This window comes from Myotis daubentonii, chromosome 15, assembly GCF_963259705.1.
Source record: "Myotis daubentonii chromosome 15, mMyoDau2.1, whole genome shotgun sequence".
Classification (NCBI taxonomy): Eukaryota; Metazoa; Chordata; class Mammalia; order Chiroptera; family Vespertilionidae; genus Myotis; species Myotis daubentonii.
The window spans coordinates 29,220,679-29,229,506 of NC_081854.1; positions in this window are offsets into that span (position 1 = coordinate 29,220,679).

Below are 8,828 nucleotides of genomic sequence, written 5' to 3' on the forward strand. Positions count from 1 at the left end.
AGCCTGGTCTCCTACAGCTCCTGGTGGACCCTAACCTGAAAGATGGGGACAGTCATCCTCAGGAAGGTAACACTAATGGGTATTGGGTTAATTTGCTCTTTGGAGAGGAGATTTGAACAAGTAAGGGAGAGCTTGGGCATAGAAGAGAGAGAACTACATAGAAAACTGATCAAGAAAAAATGAGGCGATGATGAAATACTGGGAAAACAGAAGATGTGCAACAAAAGCAAAGTTTTAGGAGCCTCCATTCCCAATAACGTTTACAGAATGACAATAATGCAAACATTTATACTGTAAACATGAACATGCAAACATGGATGTTGATCTAACCGAGTTTATAGTGGACTCTGGAAGGGAGGGAAGGGGCACCGGAAGGGTATGGGGTGGAGGATAAGGTGTGGTGGGAGAGAGTGAATCCGGATTGTCCCTCACAGGAGCAAACAGAAATCTAAAGGGAGACTGAGGGGGCTATTTAGGCACGAGGTGATAAATAGTAAAGGAATCCATTGAAAGTTGATGCCTCTGGTGATTCAGAAGGGGAGGGTGGTTCCTTACACTGTGCGGATGGATGTATAGCTGTGTGTAAAAAATAAAAGTTAAGCTAGACCATGAAATACATTTTAAGGGGGAGGGAATGAGGAAGTGCTTCAGAGGTATCCATGTAAGTATGGCTCCTCTCAGCTGTCAGGCAGCCGCTGCCCAGCACTGTCACCTTGGCTGCACTCTTGCCTCTGGTCCCCTAAACACTTTCAGAGAATTCCAAGGATTTGCTGTCCACCAGACACACAATGGGAAGAGGAACCAGATTACCATCTACATGCAACCCTATCATCTTGCCTCCAGCCTCCACAGGGTAACACAGGACTCTGATGCTTCCACCGCCTCTCCTTGGCCTCCCAGAGACAGACAGGCGGCTGTATGTGCAGGTGCAGTGTGTCCCCAGGCCTGTGCCAGGCACAGGCATTTAGGCAGAGCCTTTGCCCTCCTGTAGCTCAAGTGCTACTGGAAGGAAAAGAAAAGTGAATAAATAGACAAGTAAACAAGTAATATGCCATGTGATGAGGTCTTGGACTGAATGTTTCTGTCCCCCCAAAATTCACATGTTGTAACTCAACCCTTTAATGTGATGGTGTTAGGTGAGTTCTTTGGGAGGCGATTAGGAATAGATGTGGTCATGAGGGTGGAGGCCCCATGGTGGGATTAGTGGCTTTATAAGAGTCCCAAGAACCCTAACCAGTTTGACTCAGTGGATAGAGCGTCAGCCTGCGGACTGAAGGGTCCCAGGTTCCTTCCAGTCAAGGGCATGTACCTTGGTTGTGGGCACATCCCCAGTAGGGGGTGTGCAGGAGACAGCTGATCAATGTTTCTCTCTCATAGATGTTTCTAACTCTCTATCCCTCTCCCTTCCTTTCTGTAAAAAAAAAAAAAAAAAAAAAAAAAAAAAAAAAAAAAAAAAGAGTTCCAAGAGCTGCTTCCTCTCCGCTCTCCAATGTGTGAGGACACACTTGGAGGGACATCTATAGGCCAGGAAGTGGACTCTCATCAGACACCAGATCTACTGCCACCTCCACCCTGGACATGCAGCCTCCAGACTGTGAGAAATAAGTCTCTGTTGCTTAAGACCGCTCCCCCCCCCGGCCCCCATCTGTGGCATTTTGTTTGGGCCACCTAGCTGAGTAAGAGAGGATAAGTGATGTGAAGGAAAATTGAGCCAGGCAAAGTGACGGAGAAAGCTTTCAGGCACAGAGGTCCCAGGGCTCCTCTGAGGAGGGGCATCCATAGGCGCAGGGACCTGAGGGCAGTGAGGCCATGAGCCATGGCACTCTCTTGGAAAGGGCTGCATTGTGTTCTTTGCACAAATGAGGAAACTGAGGCTCAGATAAGTTATGTCATATGTCTATGCTCCCCCTCCTACAAAGTGACAGTACTGGGGTTGGGACCCAGAACTCCACGTCCTGCCTCCCTGCTCTATGCCTCTCACCTTCCTATGGCTGTGAGATCAAACAAACAGACACACGTGCCCCTGTGCTTAAAACCACACTCCTCCCCACACAACACTAGAGCAACCCCTTCCGTAAAGAATAAATCATTTCCACAAGCTGCACCCTCAAAGGTGTTCAAGGCAGCGTTCTTTATTACCGCCACCTAAGTGTCCTACTGCAGGCTTAGTAAATAAGGAGAAAACAAAATAATGAAAGATAAAAGGAGTCATTAAAAGGATAATAGTGAAGCTATATAGAAACACTAGAATTGCTTATAGCCAGTTGTGGTTAATAAAAATAGCATAAAATAATTTCCTAAATTCTGCAATTTGAAAATTAGAATACAAAATTGTGTGCACTAGGATTTCCCACTGTGTACTTGAACAGGTTCTAAAGGGATGTGTGAAAAATGGAAGCCGTTATCTTCCCAAGAGACAAACTCCGAGATTGCTGCTAGCTCTGCCTCTTGAATCTACGCATTCTCCCCACCAGCTGCATGTGTGGTTAGGGGCTGGCATGGCCTCAAGGGCCCTTCAGTTTGGTGGGGAGCTGGCCCTGCATGTAAAAGTGCTGAAAGCCATCTTGCACCTCCACAGCTTAGAGGAGAAGCCCTTGTCATCCACTGGGCTGAGCTCCTCACTGCCCCTCCACCCTCCCAGAGAGAGTCCCATCTGTTCAGGACCTGAGCTGCACTTGGAGGAGAGGTGCCCTTGGGAGGGAGTCTTGCATGGGTAGGACTTTTGCACTGCTGCATGGCGCTGGCCTCTCAGTCTGCAGATGCTTCCAGCTGGGAGCCCCCCACAAATGTAAGGGAGCCTTGTTGATGGCTGACTGCTCTCATGTACAAAAGGGGGCAATGACAGCACTCACCTCAGGTCCTAGCTTAATCCTGCTGTGAGGATGAAGGAGCCAGGACACTTAACGCTGTTCATAAATATTAACTGCTGCTGGCATATCAGCATCCTTATGGCCAGCCCCTCAAACAGAGAATCCAGAGCAGGAGTTGGTAAATGGATGCTGAGGAACGGGGATGGCTTCTCCAGGAGCAGACAGAGCAGCTGTGGTCTCTGCCTCTGGCAGGGGGGCGGGGGGGGGGGGTGCGGTGGATGGCTCCCGCCTGCCCCACCTACTTGGGCAGAGCTCTGGTGCAGCTCAGCCTTGCCCCAAGGACCCCCATCCACTCCCAACCCACAACCTTTTCCAGAGGGAATCCTGGCACTTGAACATCCTGGGAACTGGCACAGAGGCGGGTAGGAATCATCCCCCCTTCCCTCAATTCCATTTACACCTCCAATTTAATGAGCCCAAACTGCTGGGGGCGTCTGGGTCACACCTTTTCACTCGATTAAAGCAAAACACAAATCTGGCTGGCAGCAATTTCCTCACAAAGAGAGCTTCTGCAAACTGTGAACACATTACCTTCCCGCTGCAGGCTCTCCACTGCTAACTGAGAAGGGGTGGGTGGCGCTGAGTCAGCTCAGGAAGCACTTAGACTTTTCTAGTCAGCTGCAGCCTGGGGTAGGAGGCACAGACCCCCGTGTTAGAGTCAGGCAACACCTGGGTTCTGACCCTGCCTGCAGCTGCCAGTCTCCAAGATGGCCACAGTGGAACCCTCCTCCTGGTAAGTTGTGCCGCAATCTCATCGAAACTGAGTAAGACCGACTGTGTCAACAACAGGATTTTGAGGCATGGTGAATAGCTTCTGGGTGAAGTAATAAAAGGTATTAAGCTTCCTCCTGGCTCTCACTGGGACCACGTGCTTTGGGGTACCAGCTGCCATGTTGTGAAGACACTCAAGCAACTCTGTGGAGAGCCCCCATTGGGAGGAACTGAGGCCTCCTGCCCACCTTGGAAGTGGCTCCTCCTGACCCAGCTGAGCCTTCAGATGAGACAGCAGCCCCTGCTGACATTCCAGCTGCAACCTCTCAAGAGGCCCTAAGCTAGAACCATCTAGCTGAGGTTGTGCCCAAATTCTCAACCCAAAGAAACTGAGATAATAAATATTAGTTATTTTAAGCCACTAAGTTTTGGGGGTAATTGGAACATAGAAATAAAGACCTAATACACTACTTCTATAAGTTATAGTTGTGTGATTTGGAGCAAAGTAATCCCACTGAGCCTCATTTTCTCAACTAAAGAATGCCTACCTCTGATGGGTGTTATAAAAATTAAATAAGATATTTAATGTAAAGCTGTTAGCATGGTGTCTAGAATCTAGCACAGTGGTTCTCAACCTTCCTAATGCCGCGACCCTTTAATATAGTTCCTCATGTTGTGGTGACCCTCAATTTCATTGTTACAAATTGAACATAATTAAAGCATAGTGATTAATCACAAAAACAATATGTAATTATATATGTGTTTTCCGATGGTCTTAGGCGACACCTGTGAAAGGGTCATTCGACCCCCATTAGGTTCTAGCAAATGGCTAAATAATCACTATTATTATAAACATCTATTTAAATATCTATATCATAAGGTAGGAAAGGATCAGGAAAATCTGATCAGGTTCAGACAGGTGGGTTCAAGGAAGGCTTTGTGGACAAAGCAGCATTTGAATTGGTCCTTGAAGGGTAAGCAGGACTTGCACATGGGGAGAGGGGAGGAGAGTTCATGCTCAGTGGAAACTTGGGGCTTGAAGATGTGCAATGGGAGATAAGACTGTGAAGGCTGATTGAGGTCAGGTTCAGTGCTGGAATTAAGGAGCCTAGAATTTGCTTTGTGAGAAGTGGGAAGCCACTGGAGGATTCTGAGTTAGCCATGGGAAGCTGGAAGGAACCCCACAGCATGGTACTTCCTGGCAAGGCCACGCCTGGTCCTCAAGGTCTGTGCAGCATGTGGGAGGCACTCAGGGAGCTTGAACTTGGTCCTCTGCACCAGTGCTCCTCACAGTCTACCAGCCCGAGGATCCCAGGGCTCTCTCTGTGGGTCGGTGAGGTCAAAACCAACTGTACAATATCATTAAGGCCTCACTGGCTTTTTTTACAAGTTGACCTTTGCACTGACGGTGCAGGCACAAAGTTGGCAAAACTGGCTGTCCGAGCTCAATTGACACTGCGCTCCCGGTCACTGTGTCTTCCATGCTCACACACACAGAGAAATGCCACTTCCCCTGAGACTGTCCTTGATGAGGCAGCAAAATGACGGTTTACATTAAATCTTAACCCTTAGGAATCACCTTTTTAAATGTCTCCTGTGACAGGATGGGAAGTGCACACAAACCAGTTCTGCTCTGGAAGTTGATTGCATGTGTCTACCTGACTGGGCTCAGGGGTGCCCAACTGGCTGGTAAACTGGATTTCTGTGGTGTCCATGAGGCTGTTTCTAGAAGAGATTAGCATTGAATCAGTAGATCCAGTACAGAAGATACGCTGCCCCGGGGAAGGCCCAGCGGGACAAAGCAGCCCCCAGCATGGTTGTGCCACAGCCCCAGCTCCCTGCTGGCAGCGCCTCCCTCCACAGGGCCAGGAGAGGTGAAACCACCAGTGTCCGCAGGCCGCTCAGTGCTGGTTCCTTGCATATGGCACAGCAGCTGGCTTTGGAAGCACTCTAAGAGTGTCCCTGACCCATGCCAGGGTGCTAGCTGGGATGTGGCCACTACTTCAGCAACTACCTGTGGCTTAGAGATGAGTTTTCTGGCAACTGGAAATTGAATCTGTGTCCAAGCCCTCCTTTCTCCCACTGTGCTCTTCCCCCTCCTCAGGCCCTCTCTCCTTCCTCTGCTGTCACCCCTGAGCCCCCACCCATCCCCACCACATCCCACGTGCCTCTCACTGCACAGGACCAGGAGTACCCACCGAGGCAGACATGGTGTCTCCTGCAAGGGCTCCTGGCCAAGGCGCTCTCTGCCTCATGGTGCTGGGGTCCCTGAGCACGTTTTACCTCCCAGAGAGAGGACAGCGGGTGTTGCAAGGTTGAGGGAACCTGCGCTCCTGAAGTTCCAGAAATGCTTACTGAGAAAGGAAAATTTGCAAAATCACTAGGCTCTTCCTGAACCAAGGAAAACCTGGACTGGAATGGGAAAACCCAGAGCCAAGTGACAAGAGGGAAGTTCCTGGGAGTCTTGGGTGTGCAAACCAGACGGCCCCTTAGCCCCAGAGATGAGCAGAACGTGTCCTCACTTGGCACTTTCCAATTTACAGAGCTCTCTCCCAGATGCTGAGCCACTAGAATTGATCTTCGCAGCGTTCAGAATTACTGCCATCTCCACAAAAGGCCTGAGAAGGGAGTGCCAGGAGAGGGTGTGGGACCTGTCTGGGCACAACGACAGATCCTATGAGCCACAGTCTGGCTGAGTTTGGCGTGTCTGAAAAGTCAGATGCTCATTCATTCATTCTTCCCTTCAACCAATATGTGGGGGTTGGGGGAGGGGAAGGATGAAGATGTGTGGGCTCTAAATTCTTGACTTTGTGCAGGAAAGATTTCACGAGTGCAGGTGATTTTGAGTGTGCGTTATTAAAGCTGGGCAGTGAAAGGAAGGGCTTACGATAGAAGAAGCAAGATCATAGCAACAGGACTGAGCCTAGATGGAGCTGCCTTAGCCCTTTGGCAACATGAGGGGAGTGAAACCTAGGTGTGGCTGCCTTGCCGCTTTAGACAGTCACAGAGGCAGAAGAAGTGAGTCAGCTGGGCTGCGTGGACTCAGGAAACAAGTTACCAGGACAAAAGAAGGGCCCTTGGAGAAAGAAAGCAAAGACCGTGTGTCTTAGGAAAGAAGCGGGAGAAAGGCACAGGTGTGCTCTAGAGAGAGGGTGTGTACCCTGGATCCTTTGCCTTAAGAGTTGTGCCAACCTGTCAGAGATGGGTCAGAACTACTGGGCCATAGGCTGTGACAAAGGGAATGAGCTACTGGAGGGTGGGGGAGAGGTGCATTAAATGCAGTGAGGTGAAACCCTGATCATAACCTGAAAATAAAATGGAAAAATTGTTTTCTTAAAATAAAAATGAGCCCTGACTTGTTTGGCTCAGTGGATAGAGCATTGGCCTACAGACTGAAGGGTCCCGGGTTCAGTTCCAGTCAAGGGTACATGCCTCAGTTGCGGGCTCGATCCCCAGTGTGGGGAGAGCAGGAGTCAGCTGATAATGATTTTCTCTCATCATTGATGTTTTATCTCTCTCTACCTTTCCCTTCCTCTCTGAAATCAATTATATATATATATATATATATATATATATATATATATATATATATATATATATACTATATATCCTATATAATAAAGAGGTAATATGCAAATTGACCCTCATGCTGCAATGCCGTCACAAGATGGCGGTGCACACAGCGGGGGCGGGGCAGTGCGGCGGGGCCGGTGGCCGCTCTGTGCAGCTTCTGCCAGGCTTTTCATGGCCCCAAGTGCATGCCACAGGGGCAGGGCCAGGTGGTCACTATGTGCGGCTGGAGGCGGGACATTGGGTGGGACTCCAGGACTCGGGGAAGTCCCATGGCATGGGAGGGGGGAGGGGTCCCAGGTCTCGCGTGATTTCGCGCCATGGGTCACTAGTATATCCTATCTAATAAAAGAGAAAAATGGTAATTGGCGTACGACGATACCCTTTTCATTGGCTAATCAGGGCTATATGCAAATTAACTGCCAACTATGATTGGCAGTTAACTGCCAACAAGATGGCGGTTAATTTGCATATGTAGGCACAATGCAGGGAGGCGAAAGGGAAAGCAGGAAGAAGCCCCCTGCCACTGACAGTGATTGGAAACCCAGGGGGAGCTAAGAGCTGGGGGGCAGGGCAAAGGCGGCCCTGGGGCCGCCTTTGCCCTGCCCCCCAGCCATGATCGGAGAATCAGGTGCCTTTGCCGCCCTGGCCAGTGATAGCAGGAAGTAGGGGTGGAGCCAGCGATGGGAGCTGGGCACGGTCGAAGCTGGCAGTCCCGGAAGCTAGGGGTCCCTTGCCTGGGCCTAAAGCGGAGCCCACGATCGTGGGGCTGCTGCAGCTGCGGGTCCCCGCTGCCCGGGCCGGACGCCTAGGCCAGAGGCGTTAGGCCTGGACAGGGACAGAGCCTGCAACCGCGGGGAGCTGGGGGTCCCCTGCCCAGGCCTGACACCTCGGCCGGAGGCCTCAGGCATTGTCAAGGGGCCAATCCAGTGATTGGTGATCGGAGGGTGATGAGGGTCAACTCCTCTGGCCGAGGCATCAGGCCTGGGTGGGGGGCTGAGCTGGGGATTGGGGGGATATGACGGTCCCCTTGCCCAGGCCTGAAGCCTGGGTCAGAGGCATCAGGCTTGGGCGGGGGGTGGAGCAAGCGATCAGAGGGAGATGGGGGTCCCCTGCCCTGGCATGATTCCTGGGCCAGAGGCCTCAGGCCTGGGCGGGGGCCAGAGCCAGTGATCGGGGGGAGATGGAGGTCCCCTGTCCAAGCCTGACACCTCTGGCGGAGGCGTCAGGCCGGGGCAAGGGGCCGATCAGGCGATTGGAGGGTGATGGGGGTCTACGCCTCTGGCCGAGGCATCAGGCCTGGACAAGGGGCCGATCCTGCGATTGGAGGGTGATGGGGGTCAACGCCTGAGGGCTCCCAGTATGTGAGAGGGGGCAGGCTGGGCTGAGGGACACTCCCCTCCCCACACACACCCAGTGCACGAATTTCGTGCACCGGGCCCCTAGTATATATATATATTCCTAAGAAGAAGGAGTGGGGAGGCCCAGGGAGACTGGACCCAGGGCTGCAGGAAGAGGCCAATGTGTACCCCGCCTCAGTATGGGGTGGGGAACAGGATGGGGGGGATGCTTCTGTTTTTGGCATGTTTCTTCCTTTCGTCCAGGGCCCCCAGAGTCCCTGAAAATGGGGGTGTGTACAGAGCACGCTGCTAGCTGGATTTGAGCAGTTCAATGTGG